Raw genomic sequence first — 17,881 nt, forward strand, 5'->3', positions numbered from 1 at the left:
TCCTTTGTCCAAAACAAAGGGGAAGCATCGGGCCATCGGGTAGCCCCTCCTTTTAAGCAGCGGCACGATGCTCGCAGGGTACACTAATTATGCGACGCCGCATCCATAAAGTGGGTACCGGGCGCGCCACCGTGCAATTCTTTAATTCCGCTACTGCTTCACGGCGAATTTACGCACGCAGGTGACCTGTTTTTGGAGGTGACTATCGCGAGGAACAGTTTCGTCTTGTTGTGCGACCGCGTCACAAACGATCCCTTAACAACAGAAACAAAACATTTCTCGCCAAACATCACTAGACTCAATTTTAGGACGTGTGGTGTGTGTGATGCGGTTTCCTTCTTTACTTTTTTTTTTCTTCTTTCTTCTTCTGAATACGAAAGCAATGATTTACTTGGTCACAACGTTAAACTTATACAATACCAGTTTGATTATGCTCCATAACGTCTGATCAAAGTATCTGCTTTCATTCATCGCAGCGTAACATAGATATTAATTTTGAACCTCAAAAGGCAGTTTGGACCGAAATAGCGCTACCAAGTCGGGTAGTGTTATTTGGCCGGACAAGTACCTTACATAGCATACTCTCTCTCTCTCTTTCTTTCTCTTACACATACGCTCTCACACACACATACGCTCTTACACATACGCGCAGTAAGCTGACATTTGCTTCTGGGGGAAAATTATTGTCTTTATCTTTCGTTCTATCTTGATTTTGCAGATCTTTTTCAGTCGACGTTTCTCTCAGTGTTCGATGGACGTCTTGCGAACGTGATGTTATATTATACGCTCTTCTCTCTTTGTGTATAGTGATCCTCCAGAGAGGGTGAACAGTGTGGCTAAATGCTTTACTGATTATTAATTCTGATTAGGAAGAATTGTACTTTTTACAAACTAACGAGACGGCAGAGGTCCACGATCTTTCTGTACTTCTATTTCTATTGCCTTCCTCTGAAACAAATTTTCGAGAATCCCCTCTAACTGGACAGGTTTCGTGCGTTGCTTATCCGCCGTCGCAAAGAATGTGAAAATGGTGCACAACGGAAATAAGCCCACCCTTTTATTATTATTATTATTATTATTATTATTATTATTATTATTATTATTATTATTATTATTATTATTATTATTATTATTATTATTATTATTATTATTATTATTATTATTATTTGGAAACATATGTACACTCGACGGGAAAGGGAAAGCGCGATAGTGTAGCGATAGCTTGCGACATTCACCGTGCCGCAAGCCTGAGTTTCTCAGATTTAGTGTCGCAACCCTGGGTTCATCGTGAGAGGTTTGGCATGCGGCTGCGCAGCAACTTGTGAACTCGAAGGCGGCACGACAAATCACGACCTCGCCATGTCCTGTGCGGCGCTATACGTCAGGATGACGCTGAGGAGGAGGGGAAGGAGAAATCAGTAATGGAATGGTGGGGAGGTCAAGCAGACGCGTGTCCTGTTTGCTACCCTTCGCAGCAGGGAGGGGTTTAGCAGAAGAAAAAAAAAGAAAGAAAGGATATTGAGGGAGGGAGGCACTAGCAGGGCGAACCCGCCAAGCCGCGTATCACGCTTAATGTCAGTCACTGAGGCCAGTGGACCTCATAAACTGTAGCAACACCCGCGCTGCTTTGTATCTATACTATACTATACTATACTATACTATACTATACTATACTATACTATACTATACTATACTATACTATACTATACTATACTATACTATACTATACTATACATTTACTTGCGATAGCGGTAGCGGCCGTCTGTCTTTCAGAAGAGAGATCGGCCAGCAAGCTGACGGGGCGCAACCTCCCGCTGTCTTTTTATTTTGCTCGACCTGCACAGAAAGCTCCTTGTGCGATCAAAAAGAAGGGGGCTGGGGGGTCCTGCCACACAACACGTCTGATAAGACTTCATTGCGCGAGTTACAGGGCAATATGCTAGGCTAGTACGACACGAACAATCAAATCACAAGGTAAAATTATGCTCGAGACGCAGTCGGTCCAGTGGGGAATCGTAGTTGCTCCCATGTCGGCGACTTTCATGTGTGCTGGGATAAGTCAGGATGCAGATCGAAACAGCCGGCTCGATCCAGGTGGATATGTACAGTGGCCTGTTAACCACACCGAATGATGCGAACGACACTAGATAGGAGGAAAGCTAAACGCATACCGGTAGTTTTCCTTCAGCGACACAAATGCATCTCAAGGCTTGGCTTCAAAGTCGGTTCGTGTTGCCGACTGGTACGTTACGAACGCGATAACGAACGCGATATTTTTTTCAAATTTAATTATCCCGGCTAGTTGGTGAAAGTAGCACAGTAGCAAAGACGAAGTAACCTTCTCAATTTTCTTTGTCTTTGCATGGAGATCAAGATGTTCAAGAGATCATCGTGCGGTGCGTTGTGTATTTTCCGTAACGGGTGTTTTAATTGAAAAGTGTTGAAGGCAACGCGCAGCATAATGCTCGAGGGCTCTCAGGAGACTGCAAGAATAAGAGAGACAAAGACGATAAATTTTCTGGAAGAAGTCGACGAAGAAAACAAAATGCACCCTTTATGCTTCCTATCTGGGTGGTTCAACGGACAAGCACTGATAACCAACTTTTAATTCTCGAGTTAAGAATAGCGCCCATGTCCGTATGCGCCTCCTAATACGTAAATGTCTCGCGAGCCGTGCAGCTGCTGTGTAGCTTTCAACTGATGTTAGTAAAGACGCTCGTTGACGCTCGCGATGTCGTTTTTTTTTAAATCCTTATTTGAAGCGTGTGTGCCTTAGAAGCTGAGAGGAAGAAACAACATAGATGAATGATATGCCAACGGGTCATTAGTCTCTGCGATATGCTAAGGCGAGAGCCTTAAGTTTATGAAACCTCCGATGCTCTGAAAAACGTGGCTTACGGCACAGAGAGTCACGTGAGATCGCCTAGCGCGAAAAGAAGCCAAAGATAAGAGTTAATTCAGGCACTCGAACCGACTACCTTTGATGGAAGTCGCACGCTCGACCTTTGGTGGGAGTCGAACTCCCGATAATTGGTGTTAATTATGGCGAATGTAATTAAGATACAGTTAATTAAGGTATCGTCAATTAAGGTACGCGAACCCACGGCCTTTGGTGAGAGAAAACAAGTAATAAGAAGTAACAATGCATTCGAATGAGAATATCAAGTAATTTAATGCACGTCTCTTGAGCGCACAGGCTTTCGCCTTCACCCTCTTTGGCGTATGCTAAAGTGACTGTCAATTTTTTTTTTTTCCGCGCTTGGGTCGGGGACTCGACTGAACGGCAAAACGATGCCTTGTAAGAACGTGTGCGCAGTATGCGCACACGTTCTTACCAGGCATGCGCAGTATGCGCAGAACGTGTGCGCAGTATACAGCTTTCTACAACTGAAGCATGGAGCGTACAGATGTGCCCCATGTTTTCCCGCACATGAATCTCGGTACGAGGGCAATCGACGACAGTTTTTTCTTCGGGCACACGCAATGAGGCCTCCGGGCAAGGTTTCGACTGATTGTTGCACCAAAGAATCGATGGGTCCTTCCACAGGTTATAGTGCGTCCATTACTGGACCTAAAGCAATCCGTCTCCCCAAATGCGCAGATGGCGTTTGCCTTTGAGCTTCTGCGATTACTCGCCCTCAGGTGCGCGCGCGATTGTAGCGGCCAGAAATCTCAATATCAGCGTACCTTCCAAACACAAGGCTTGACTGTATCGACCGATAAGCGTGCACTCATCGCAATCGCACGTAACCCTATGACGCCATACCGGAAGTGATAACGACGCGCTGTAAACAATGTAATCTAGCATGCGGTATAGCAGCGCCAGAATGTTAGACGAACCACGAACACTAGCTTCAAAATTTCCGTATATTATTGTTCGCAGGGCACTGCACTAAACGTATACACTGCATCAGTAATCTTTCCCGCAATCATATGGCAAAAAAATTAGCATGGAAAATGTAATGCAATTGACGTCATGTGTGTGCGACACTCGCCCAGGAGAAAGTGTAAAATGTAAAAAAAAAGAAATAAACGGCAACGTATCTTACTTTCCGCATGGTACGTGCGCACATTCGCGAAAAAGTTACGCGTCCTTGCCCGCTGATGGCACCGTTAAAGCGGTGCAAATGTTTACCACGAGAAACAACGAAAACGAACGCACACTTGAAGGCGCTCAGCCAGAACATTCATTCTGAAGTAATTATTCAGCAAGGAAGACTTGTAAAGATGCCGGGTGAGTGCCCGAACAGCGATTGTTATTTCCTTGCAATCCGACAGTGACTCAGTGGACTATTGGGCCTGCACGTTTTCGTCCGTAAGACGAGCAGCGCAACGTGGACATAAGCTGCCCACGACCGGTAAACGTGGGGCCTTGCTTAGTCCCCCCTGGTCCGTATGTCGCTCCGCCGTATTCGTGTGAGCACTCCCGTTAGCGTTATCAATGGAGAAATCCTTTCCTCGACGCATATCTTCCCGGCGAGTTGGCACGGTTCGACGACCTTTGCCTTTGCCCTTCGCCTACCGTTTAAAAACAAACACGAAGTCAAAGACGGCAGAGAGTGAAGCTGCCGTGCTACCATCAGCTTTTCCTTTTCCTTTTCTTTCTTTTTTATTGGCGCTGCCGTCTGCTGCTTCGGTGAATGCCGCCCGAGGGCTGCTGAAGAAAACTACGTTTGTTCTGTCACATCCGTGTGCAATGCACTTGAAGAAGCATCAGCGGAATTTCCCTTTGCCATAAGTGTGCTCCCAACGTTTCTGTCTTAGTTTTAGCTGATACGCTTGAATGTCGCTTCTCGTACGTTGTTACCGTTCAATTTATTTTTCAGCGAAATGTTTCATATTTATTTATTTATTTATTTATTTATTTATTTATTTATTTATTTATTTATTTATTTATTTATTTGGCAAAAGGGATGGGGGACACGCGCCTACATGGCATACGAAATAGACAATGGCATCTAGAGGCGCCAACAACAGCTAACGGCGCGAGGCTTAGGCGTAAAGTTATTCTGCGTTATAAAATGGGTAAAATGCGAGTCCAGAGATGATGAAGAAGTGAGGAAGGAAGTCACAGTGACAAGAAGCATAAACTGACATAGAGCAGGGGAAAAAAAAAAGAAAGACAAGTCGTGGGATCATTAGAAAACTTCGGTTGGTTCGACTTGGTTGCACGTCCCTCGAAAAAAGAAAAATAAAAGAAGAAAACCCTAAAGCCTTAATTATTGATGCAGTTAAACTGTTAATTTCTTATTTTATCACACCCGCCGTGGCCGCACAGTGCCTTTGTACACTTTTGTAAAACAACCTTGTACTTAAATTAGGTGCACATTAAAGAACCCCAGTTGGTCAAAATTAATATGGAGTCCACCACTACGGCGTATACGCCGTAATCGTATCGTGATTTCGGCCCGCAAGATCCCAGAATTTAATTTATGAATATGCTATCATGTATCGTAATGTCTAAATTATTACATGTTTCATAACTTTGGATAAAACAGCACAGCATCACAAGATTATCGTGATAAAAGAATAACTTACACACGAGGCAAAGCAGGTTTCATCTAAAACGAAATGAGCCGACCTTGCTTGGAGAGGGACTGAAAACCACTCTTGCGTATACATCATCCATAAGCGAAGCCGTCGCTGAGCACTCGAGAAGGTGAGGCAAGTTTGGGAATGCAACCACGTGTTTTCCGTTTTCGCGCGATATCTGCGACGCAGTCGCTCCTGTCGCTTACACTTGGACAATCATACGGTTTGTGTCACGATGCGTTGCGAGTGGTGCACTGATTGAAGCTGATAAGTGCTTGTCCCGCCGCTACAAACGCACAGTGCCAGCTTTTTATTGGCTGAATTAGCTTAGCGGAAACTCAATCCACACGCGCTGGAGAGGTCAGCGTGGGGAGGTCACAAAAAGGAAGACTTCTGTGGGCATTCTGACTATGGAAGCATCAGCGAAGCTTCGCAATCGTAAAAGAATTTCAACTGATGTTCTTTAACGTGCACCCAATGCGTGGTACACGAGCCTTCTTGCATAATTACGATGCCGTCTGATGTCGTCGCTGCCCTCTGTGCGACCGCAAAGGTGAGAGAAAAAAATACTGGTCCCCCTCACTTATGGTAAAGTTTTCTTCACTCACAGGATTTTAAGAAGCTTGAAAACAGGCACCGACTTCCCGAAAGGCCACCCTGTATTCCGCTCATGCATGCAGCAGGGGCGAGTGAGAGGTTAGGCCACTGCTACTCCGCGAGCGAAGCACCAAATAAGTCGTTACAAACGCGTCATTCCATGCATGTTATGATGCACGGCCACGCTTACGTCGGTAAGGAAGCGCGCAGGTATACGGCGTACTTCATTGCGCGATTCATTGTTCTAGAAACTCCTAATGTCTACCTCGTGACCGTCAACCGGTCGTCTACTTCTGCGTCACCAAAGCGAGCTGTTATCGTTGGTCGACTCGTTACCTTATTGTACAGCTTGCGGAGTACGCAATGAAAGAGAAAGATTTCGCAACGCACTATCTGCACTCGACGGCAAAGTCGTTCGACTGGCGGGAAAATAACATCGGTCGCACGTTGTTCAAAGACCGAATCGTTGCTTCGCTTTTGAAGCAGCAAATCGTGGAGCGGCACATGAAAAACGCTCGGTGAGCGCCACCGCGGAGGCAATCTTTCGAAATTCGAATATACTGCCCAGCCAAATGGTTTTTCCTTGCTTATCGCTGTACACATATAATTCGAGGGGAGAAAATGAGGCCGTTCTGGGACGCGTTTCTTGATGTGGAGAGCTTGAGATGCTGTGAAACACTGCTACTACGTTCCTGCGAAATTGAAAGCGAGCAAAGAGTGAAAAAAAAAATTCTAATAAAGGCTATAGCTGGAAAATTGGGAGGCCGCCGCTCACATGGGCGTCAGCGACCGTCACGCAAAAACTCACTGAAGCCAGTAAAGAAAAAAAAAAACAGATTCTAGAACAAAGCACGCGTAAAAAAGAAGCAGACTACCGCTATTCCCTCGGTTGTTCGCTAATTAACTGCGACAGTAGCATTTTCCTAATACAGAGACCGCCATCTTGTTTGGCTTGCTTGCTTGAATGTTCCTCAACTAAATGCGCTCATGTATTCTTTACCACTATCCCTCAAGAGAAAAGTGTATAATAGCTGTGTCTCACCAGTACTCACCTACGGGGCAGAAACCTGGAGGCTTACGAAAAGGGTTATACTCAAATTGAGGACGACGCAACGAGCTATGGAAAGAAGAATGATAGGTGTAACGTTAAGGGATAAGAAAAGAGCAGATTGGGTGAGGGAACAAACGCGAGTTAATGACATCTTAGTTGAAATCAAGAAAAAGAAATGGGCATGGGCAGGACATGTAATGAGGAGGGAAGATAACCGATGGTCATTAAGGGTTACGGACTGGATTCCAAGGGAAGGGAAGCGTAGCAGGGGACGGCAGAAAGTTAGGTGGGCGGATGAGATTAAGTTTGCTGGGACGGCATGGCCACAATTAGTACATGACCGGGGTTGTTGGAGAAATATGGGAGAGGCCTTTGCCCTGCAGTGGGCGTAACCAGGCTGATGATGATGATGATGATTCTTTACGGCGAAATGGCCAAGGCGCTAGCGATGAAGTGTGGTTCTTTGGGGGAGAGTGGTGAGCGGTGTGTTGTTTAATAATGTTTTATTTATTTTCTGCAAGAATAATTTTAAAATGTACCTTTCTTTTTTAAAGAGGAGGCCAGAAACGAGGTGAGACAGGAACTTTCCTACCGCAAGGTGTAATTTGGTATGAGCCAATAAGTGCTGCCTAATAAAACGACAAAGCAAATAGCACATTCATTCTGTCGATCATGTATAACGTTCACGCCGTGGCACCGCGAACCGCCCGTCGGCATTGTCTTTTCACGTGTCATGATAAAGTGACAGCGCATGAGCTGCGCCCTGCTTCGTCCAATTCATGGTTCATCGTGTGAATCTACCTTATATGTCGCGGGATCGAATCCCGGCCACGGCGGCCACATTTCGATGGGGGTGAAATGCGAAAACACCCGTGTGCTTAGATTTAGGTGCACGTTAAAGAACCCCAGGTGGTCAAAATTTCCGGAGTCCTCCACTACGGCGTGCCTCATAATCAGAAAGTGGTTTTGGCACGTAAAACCCCATAATTTTTTTGAATCTACCTTATATGTTGGAAGCGCGCATAGGAAATCTGTATCTTGATGAGCATGCCACGTCCGAGGAGGAGGCTGCAAAGTACGTTTCGCAATCACTGAGCATCTGTCGAGTGATTTCAAAATCTCACTCGCACCCCAAATTACTCTTCTGAGTGACAACCTGGCCTCTGAATGGAAGGAACGGGATTTGCCACCGCCAACAGTTTTTGACTGCAGGCGCTCTTTGTGCGGTCGCTGAAACGAGTCGGGGAGGCAGGAGACGAGGCGTTTACGCTGTACTTTCCCAGCCTGGAGAGGACATCGTCACGATCGAGATGAACGCGAGCATGGGTGCCTAGTCCTGCGTACGCTAGCAGAAGAAAAGAATCGAATGAAAAGGGGTGTTTGCGAGGGCGTCAGCGGGAACCTCCGTAAGGTTACCGTTCAAGCCACGCCACGAGCCTCGCTTCAAGGGTCTGTTCACGCTGAGCTCCACAACGAAGAACACAGTGTCCTTCCCTTAGCACTCTGATAAACCGCCGGTTATCTGCTCTATGGGCTGCAAGACCTCACTCACCTAACTCTTCTTTTTTTTTTTGCTTTTAATGTCAACAAGAATACTACCATCTCGCGTTTTCTCTCTAATCTACGCTGTCTTCCTGTCTCTCAACGTTATACTCTAACTGCGTCTCGTTTCACGGACGTGTACGTAACGAAATACGTGTAATTAATTCCTTGTAAACAATTACATTTTTGGCGAGGTTTGTATTGATCAGTTATTTTCTTACTCGATAACGCTCACTGTAATTATATATATATATATATATATATATATATATATATATATATATATATATATATATATATATATATATATATATATATATATATATATATATATATATATATCTTAGTAATCAACTGCATGTAACCAGTTACGTTATTGACGAGACAGGCTATAGCAGGTGACGCAGCTTCGAGCACTTGAATTTGCTGGGAAGATATATGCTGCAAGACACCCGCGGTCGTGTACAGTGCTCACGGAATGAAACGCGTCACTTTAGGGCTAAGTAATGCGCATACTTTCGTTTCAACCGGCTGGAGTTCGTGTCACATCGACGTAATTCTGGCGCGTACACTTACATCGGGGTCCTCGACACCTTTGGTGACCAAATTATTAGCGACATGACATGGTGCTCGCGCGTACTTCGCACATATGTAGGGTTCTACTAAATGCTCCGTGTGCCATTTCATTCCGTGAGCACTGTACACGCGGCAGCGCCATGGACGCGCATGTTCAGACAGGCAAATCCGGGTGCTCAGTGTTTGTCACCTCATCTTGACGCTCCCACGATTTGAACAGGCGACGCTATATGGCTCGACAGCGACGGCCACATCGGGCGTTGACACACCACGCGCGCGTCGCGGCATTGAGTAACCGCAGCCTCGTGCTCAAGGGGTTCGTTCGTTACGACACCGCCCTCCCCTCCAGCGTGTACTTCGAGCGAGTCTCGAGTTTTCAGTTACGTTCAGCAATGACACTGAAAACACCGGAGGGAACATGACTGACTGAAAAAACTTTATTGAAACCAGCAAGAGGTGGTGGCTGGGCCTAGGCCTGCCACGTGGGAACATGACCGAGGAAAATTTTGAAATTACACTTGTCGGTTGAGGTCAACAACGTGCGAAGGGCTGCTGACGACGTACTAAAAGAGCCAGGTCAAGCCAGTTACATTTGCTCTAATTGTGCAATATTAATGAATGTTGTGACCAAAGTGACGCGCAAGTAATCAGTTACATTTTAATTATTGCTCGTTTACTTTCCTGAGGCAATAATTAGTAACTGTAATCAATTACATATGTCAATGAAGTAGTTTTAATTGGTAACTTTATTTTTCTGTAACGTGGAGAAGTCTGCCGTTCCATAGATCCTTGTGCGGCTCTTGGATACTCATGTTTCTTTGTTATCCTCCAAGTTCGAGCCCCATTAGTTAATGCTGGAAAAATCGCTAATTACACACTGTTCTTTTCAAGACTGCATGAGGTCAATTCAACCCGAAAGGCTGTAAATAAGCAATGAGAGAAATGTCACTGCAACTCCTAGTCGGCTCACAACTGTCTTTCGAAGCCCTTCCTCGTGGCAGCTATAGGCTCCACAAATTGCATCTTACAGCGATCTTAGATATCGGACGTTGAAACTTCTCGAATTGTCTCGTGTTAGAAACTTCAAACATTCAATTCGAAGTCCCTAAATTGTTTTTTTGTATTTTTATGCTCGCGCAGAACTCTTTTGGAGCCAAACTCACGCTATGCGTTTCATTTGTTTCAGCGAATGCATATAAATCGCTTCTGGTGGGGTCACCATTTAATACTCAGTTCGCCACCATGGTGCCCCGTGTAGACGTCAGTTCTTGCGAGGTCATCCACGTCCACGAAGAACGATCACTCAGGCGATGCTTAAACAACTGTCACAGGCAGACGAGATGACGTATCGAGGTGAAATTCTGCACTACACCTGAGAAGACATTGTGTAAATACTGATGGAAGGCTTAAATTGTTTCTGCCGAACTCCTAAAGTCCCGCCATTCATCACCCGCCGCGGTTGCTCAGTGGCTATGCTGTTGGGCTACTGAGCACGAGGTCGCGAGATCGAATCCCTGCCATGGCGGCTGCATTTCGATGGGGGCCGAAATGCGAAAACACCCCTGTACTTAGATTTAGGTGCACGTTAAGGAACCTCAGGTGGTCGAAATTTCCGGAGTCTCCCACTACCGCGTGCCTCATAATCAGAAAGTGGTTTTGGCACGTGAAACCCCATCATTTTTTTCCCGCCATTCATCACCAGATTGCAATAAATCGTGGCTGGGCGTCAGGTCGACAGTCCTTTTGAAGGTTTTCAATGGTCCTCACGTAAGCTTAGGCAGGCTATATCTGCGCTCAGTGAGTTTCTGGACTCCATGCGACTACATAAATGGCTTTGATAAGACTCCCTGCCACTGCTTGTCGTGCACACAGTTTGCTTCGTTACTGCTCCCCTATCTCTCTCTCCCTTTACTCCCTATTTCTTTTTTCATCACCGTACCACGTTTCCCACGTGAAGGGTAGCCAACCAGAACTACTTTTGTTTAACATCCTTGTGCGGAGTAGCAGGCCATAGACACGCTCATCCGGCGAATCACTCCGCTTTTGTTCATATTATTCTCTCCCTCTCTTTGTAGACTTGAGTGATCTCTAGGAAGGTTCCAGCGTAAGACAAATGTTAATTCTTCGAAAGTACCTCATATTTAAAAGAAGTTGGGGGGGGGGGGGGATTGCGTTGAGCAAAAGCACTACGTGGAAGAAGAGACAACGCTCTGTTCCCTCGATCCCCGCATTACGTCTTGGTGAGCCGACGAGAGGTCTATTGCACTGAGGCTTGACGCAGTTAGAAGATTTTCTACCCCTCCCCCCATATGCTCCTCTAAGCAAGCTACACGGCGTATTCGTTGACCACCACGCAGGCACGCGCGTACGTCGCGCCTCGTCTCGTCGCTCCGTCTGTCATCGTAGGATGTCGTGAAAGCGCGCACGGACCGGCGGCTTGTCGACAGGTGACGACGCGTCCGTGCTCGAAAAAGATGGAAAACTGAGAATTTCATGCAAAAACGTAAACTTTCAGGTTCTAGCGACGATGACAGATGACACTCGTACTACACGGGCGACCTCTAGCGGCTTCTCATCCATGTCGACGTCAGTTGCTTTCTCTTCCTATGGCGGTGCTCAACTATCGCAAACGAAGTTACGAAAATCTACGGGGCGAAACTGATTGTATTGAACGGTGTGAGTGCCACGACTTATACAACACACAAACAGTACGCACTCGCCGGCTGTTTGAAGTATCCTCTAAGGTAGCGTTCGCGTCGTCTTCAAGATTCCTTCAAGCATTCCTTCATGTTCCTTCAGGATTCCTTCATGTGCAGTAAAGTAAATAATTAAGTTAATTAGTGATTTGGTGCTAATTATTTGAATATGTGTTTCAATTTCTTGTGTCAGTAATGTCCGCCTCTTCGAATAATCCCGCACAAGGACAAGAATCATGCTATCTGCCACAGTCGATTTTTTTTTAATTTTATGAAACTTAAAGGTTATCACCCTGTATATAAATGCATGCAAGTTTCGCAGCACCACGTGCAATGCGTCTGGAACACGTATGGAATTTTAGCGTGCACCTTCCGTGTTTGAAATCTCGAGTGAGAGAGAGAAAAAAAAAGTAAACACCAGCGCAATCCACAGGGCGCGGAATTCTTCCACGAAACGGCGCTGGTAAACATTTCATCGAACTAAAGTTATTTTCCGAGCCACGGGCGCTGTGAAGGTGTTATCATCCGGCCATCGACATGACTGGACTGGACGCTCCAGAGAATCGTCGCTACCTAAATGCGTCGCACGATCTACCCCCAGTTATGTTTGTCGGGGAATTTAAAAGAAAGGCAACAAGCAGAAAGGGTTGGTTTCAGTTGCGCGAAGAGACGCCTGTGAGAATGCAGAAAATGCAGGAAAACTGGCAGTGGCGACCTCGTTTACTTAAGATATGCTTATCTATGGCCGTCTGATCCACGGTTGAGAAATCCTGATTTGTAACGCCTTTTCTGTTACCTGTTCCCGTACTTCTCTTTCTCTCTCTCTCTGATTTGTGACGAATAGGTTAGGTAATGCGGACACTTATGCATACCTACACATTCCCGCAGTTAGAAAAAAAAAGGAATAGCGACAAACTCTCGCTGTTTATGTTATCGAGACCACGAGGCGTTTAATTTCAATGAACAGACTGCATACGACTGCTCAGATATCCGCTACACGTGACACTGCAATAAAAAAAGAAAGATGGAGGTAATGATTACATACAGGCAATGCAACTCTGACACATCGGTGGGAACTAGGTCCCTGATACGACAGGATACAAGTGTTCCTGGGAAACTATTAAACGCGCGACATTCTGCGTCGAAACAAAAAAGATAAAGAGCAGGCCTGCTTGCGCGAGTGAGAAGGCTGACACGCCACACTTTTCTTCTTAAAAACATGTCACATATATATATATATATATATATATATATATATATATATATATATATATATATATATATATATATATATATATATATATATATATATACTGACATGAAAGGTAGGGTGGTTACCCAGAGTAACTGTCGCATTTGGTACTTCAGAAAAGGGGAGAGTTTTAAAAGATGATTAAAGAGATGTGCAAAGAGTCCGTCTGGACAAACAAGACGATGGCACGTGCTTGACGATGATTAAAGCATTTCACATAGTCGAGGTGCTTTTAACATTCGTTCTTAACGTCGGCATAGCGACGCAGTCGACGCAGACATGAGCGGACCGAGAGGCTGCTTGTGGTTGGTCATTCCCAATGACACCACAGTAACTTTGCATAATGCAAACGTTGCTTAACATTGCATTATGCCGTGTCCTTCCTCAACAGCTTAGTGGTAAATCTCTCTTATGTCTGCGAAATGTCATTTGTAAGGTCCTCGGTATAATGCAGAGAGTAAGCTTTGGAGGGGGCTTTCTTGAAATCGAAGAAAGATGGACGGCTGCTGGGGCGCTTCTTGATTGATGGATTCCAGTGACGCATGCGAAGCTGCATTCTTTGTGGCCGTTGCAATGTTTTAAACTTAGTCTGGAAAGATTTAGCCGGGACAAACATTTCATTTGCTGAACTAGAGTGCGCGATCGGTTCGTCGGTGCAAATATGCAAGCGGCCACTGTGGACTTATGCACAAGTAGCATTGTTATCGGTTTCAGAGCTACAGACGACATCGGCGCCTTGCTTGAAATGGTAATACGTGCAATGGCGACGGCGGCGACGCTCCTTCTCGCATCTCGAATGGTCACCGCAAGTGTAAACAGCGCAATGCACGTGTGACTGTGCGTTGATTTAGGGTGCCTTCAGTTGTGCCATGCCATACTTATTACGAACTTCCGTTTACTTCAATCTGTTATTAACTCTATATAATAAACTGGTAGTCCTTTTCGTTTTTAATGAGAGAGACACATTTCGCATGCGTGTTACATCGGCAATATCAAAATAACCCTTAGAGGTATAACTTTGTCGTTGTTGACAGACAACTGCAATCGACGAGCACCGGTTAGGCTGTGTAGCTTTGGATTTTTCGAAAGGAAACTACGCAGGGCACTGGAACGATTGACGAACCAAGCCTTGATTAAAGTCGTATCCCTGTCTATCTTCAAGGTCACGTGCTTGTCAAAAAAGAAAGTACGGAAGAAGCTTAACGTTCTCGCACAACCTCACTTGATCACTTCAGGCGAACGCCATATGTGCGCGAATTCGGAAATACGTAAGCGTCCACCCCGAGTCATTGCGATTTATGGGTGGATCATTTTACCGCCATTGCAACACAACCGAGAAGTTAACGACCGCGCCGCAAAGCGCGGAATGGCAATCGCGCGTCGCGATATTGTAACGGAAAAAAAAGAAAGTGGCGACCTAATAAACAAGCAAGAACACTGGCGGCAGCTCGCGGGGCAACCTCGCGGCAATGCCTGCCGTAAAACGCACAAAATCGCTCGACCACCCGGCGGCGGTGCCGGCGTTTCGAAGGCGAGCGAGGACGTGCGGCGATTAGGAGCGCCGATTACATTATACGAGTCTGGCGCGCGCATGTCCATGACGAACACTTCTGGGAAGAAAGAAAAAAAAAACAAGAAAGGAAAGTGGACGTTTCCCATATTGCGAGAGTCCGGTCCGCTGAGATCGCTCTTCTGTGGGCCGAGCCCCTGCCTATGGAATTTCCCGATGCCGAAGTCAAGTTCATTTTCTTTCTTTCTGTTTTCTCTCTCTCTCTCTCTCTCTCTCTCTCTCGTTTCCTTTATTTCACTGCCTCAGCGCGCCGGACAGAGATCTCCGATTATGGTCAGCAAATGCCTGAAGTATGCCACGCCTGCCCTGAGTGCAGTCACGACCTGACTCGAAGCCTCCTCTTTAAATCATTTGCCTTTCTTTTTTTTTTGTTTTTCTTGGTCACTGCACTTTTTTTTTTTTTTTTTTGCACTCACGTGCCCATGTCTGACTTCGGCTCGGTGCGCGGGCACTTTGTATGCACCTGCGGCTGCCGCACGCAGAGCCAGTCTCTGTGGCAATGCTTGCCTGTCTGACTACTCTGCACCACTGCAGACTCAATGAAACTCGAAAAAAATGAACTAATATCGCAGTCCTTCTACTGAAGGACGCTGCTATTATCTCTTTAGCAATTCCCTTCTTTTCTTTTCTTTTTCTTCTCGATTTGCTTCGTCGCGTTTACCTTCGTTCTTTTAGAGAACCTGGCAGGACCTGTCACACGTTCAATCTATCTCTCTCGTTCTTTCTCTATAAACCGCGATAATATTTATGGGCTTCTCGCTTGATTGAAGAAGCGATGGCGTCCGATATAAAGGTGTGGGGAAAGCATTATGCTTCGGCACCTACTGGTTGGCTGAGCAAGCTCACGCTTCTGCTTTCTATTTTGGTAAGAGCTTCACAGGTACTGAATTCGGACAGAATTTGGCGATAAACAGTACACATTCCTCTGTAACTACTTGGAAACGCAAGGACGTCACAGCCTGTATGAAAAAGCGATCGCGTTCTGTGCTGTACTTTCTTCGCGTATAAGTTACCGATACCTAAGCTAGCAGCACTCACATTTCTTTTTCTGTAGAGAGTGATACTCTCCCTCTTTTCGTTCACTTGGTGAGAAATTTTTTTTTAACCACTACATTGACTTCAGAGCGAAATATACTAATCGGGTGCGTTTGGCAGGCATTATCAGATCATGAACAGCAGGTTGCCATTATCCCTCAAAAGAAAAGTGTATAATAGCTGTGTCTTACCAGTACTCACCTACGGGGCAGAAACCTGGAGGCTTACGAAAAGGGTTCTACTCAAATTGAGGACGACGCAACGAGCTATGGAAAGAAGAATGATAGGTGTAACGTTAAGGGATAAGAAAAGAGCAGATTGGGTGAGGGAACAAACGCGAGTTAATGACATCTTAGTTGAAATCAAGAAAAAGAAATGGGCATGGGCAGGACATGTAATGAGGAGGGAAGATAACCGATGGTCATTAAGGGTTACGGACTGGATTCCAAAGGAAGGGAAGCGTAGCAGGGGACGGCAGAAAGTTAGGTGGGCGGATGAGATTAAGAAATTTGCAGGGACGGCATGGCCACAATTAGTACATGACCGGGGTTGTTGGAGAAGTATGGGAGAGGCCTTTGCCCTGCAGTGGGCGTAACCAGGCTGATGATGATGATGATGATGATGATGATGATTAAAAAAATGTGCGGATCCCACGCACTGTGGTAATCGATGTAAGCGAAGCTTTCTGTGCGGTTCCCTTTGACTGATGACAATTAGCTGGGGTGTTGACGGCGCATTTTTAATTTCTTCAACTGTTAGTAACGCAAGGGTGGGGAGTTGGATGTTAAGCGTTACCTTGCGTGCACCACTGCTGTTTGTCTGCGTAGTATACAGAGCACACGTACAAGGAGAGGTGTTTGCTTGAGGCGTTGTTGTGCGCCATATTTTATAACCTCTGAGAGAGTTGAGCATTGTCGTCGCCTCACACGGCACATCGCATCGGGGCACAATTATTAAACTTTATGTGAATTATAGTGCTGTGCGCGCCAATACCACACTCGTATTATGAGGCACACCGTAGGGCGGGGGGGGGGGGGGTAGTCCAGATTAATTGTGTCCCCGTGGTGTTCTCTAATGTGCCCCTAGATCTAAGTGAACGAGCGTTTTTTTTTTTTGGCCACCATCGAAGTACGGCTGGCGCGGTCGGAATCAAACCCGGGACCTCGAGCAATGCCATAGCCACAAAGCTACCGCAGTGGGCCCAGAAGTGTTCATTTTACGTTTGACTGCTTCCGTAGTGTCGCCTAGACGCTATGCGATGCGCTTTAATGTAGCTCTACTTCTGCACACCCTGCGTAAGTGGTCCGCTTGACAAATATGCATGGTATTTATTTTTCAGAAATAGCAGAACCACACCGTACCTTGAACTTAAATTTGCCCGCAACTGCTGTCGTCTCTATAGTAGTAGCGTTTGCTTGCCTTCTCGTGTCACCTTTTCCAAAACTCCTACCCACCCCCTTCCCACTTGTGTGGGAAAAGCTAGCGAATGGCTGGTAGGCTTGCTTTAGGAGCACACGGAAATACAGCAAATCAGGAGGTGCAGGGAGACATGGGAGGGACATTATTCGAAGGCAGAGGAGTTAGCAGCAGTATAGAATTTAAGGAGCGATTGAGTGAAATGGCGGGAAAGCGGTGAGCAAGGAAAGTTTTCAGGTACTTGCACATGAGAAATGTTGACACAATATGGAGGAAGTGAACCATAATATTGTCGCGCAGATATCTGGACACCAGCAGGGAAGCAAGCAAAAGAAACATCGGCTAAGAAAAATGTTAAACAGAGAGGAGTCTGCGGAAAACAGGGATGCAGACGAAATCAGCACTGGGAACGTACAGAACTTTCAAGCAGGAAATTGCCAAAGAAAGTATCTGCGATAACTCTAGAGGAAGCTTTTTGTTGTTTGAAGCCAGGTCAGGAGTATTGCTGGACTAAGACGTACCGAGTCAAGTACAAAGTGAAAGACATGTTACGCGGTGCATGTGGAGAGGATGAGGAAACGGCTGAACACCTGATACCTTTCTGTAAAGGGCTT

At 45.9% G+C, this 17,881-nt stretch overlaps 2 protein-coding genes across 4 annotated transcripts in view; one reads left to right on the forward strand and one right to left on the reverse strand.

The window, feature by feature from the left end:
- Positions 1–17,881, reverse strand: part of LOC135915039 ((3R)-3-hydroxyacyl-CoA dehydrogenase-like) — a 153,661-nt gene that overhangs the window by 64,765 nt on the left and 71,015 nt on the right. The window lies entirely within an intron of this gene.
- Positions 1–17,881, forward strand: part of LOC135915038 (solute carrier family 23 member 2-like) — a 67,161-nt gene that overhangs the window by 712 nt on the left and 48,568 nt on the right. The window contains exon 1 of one of the 2 annotated variants that reach the window (XM_065448012.2): positions 4,116–4,234. The exons of the other annotated variant lie outside the window; for it this stretch is intronic. The gene's annotated coding sequence lies outside the window, so the exon portion shown is untranslated. Of the gene's footprint in view, positions 1–4,115; positions 4,235–17,881 lie in introns of those variants that run through there. 2 annotated transcript variants of the gene reach the window in all.

The sequence above is a fragment of the Dermacentor albipictus genome, chromosome 1 (assembly GCF_038994185.2).
Source record: "Dermacentor albipictus isolate Rhodes 1998 colony chromosome 1, USDA_Dalb.pri_finalv2, whole genome shotgun sequence".
NCBI lineage: Eukaryota > Metazoa > Arthropoda > Arachnida > Ixodida > Ixodidae > Dermacentor > Dermacentor albipictus.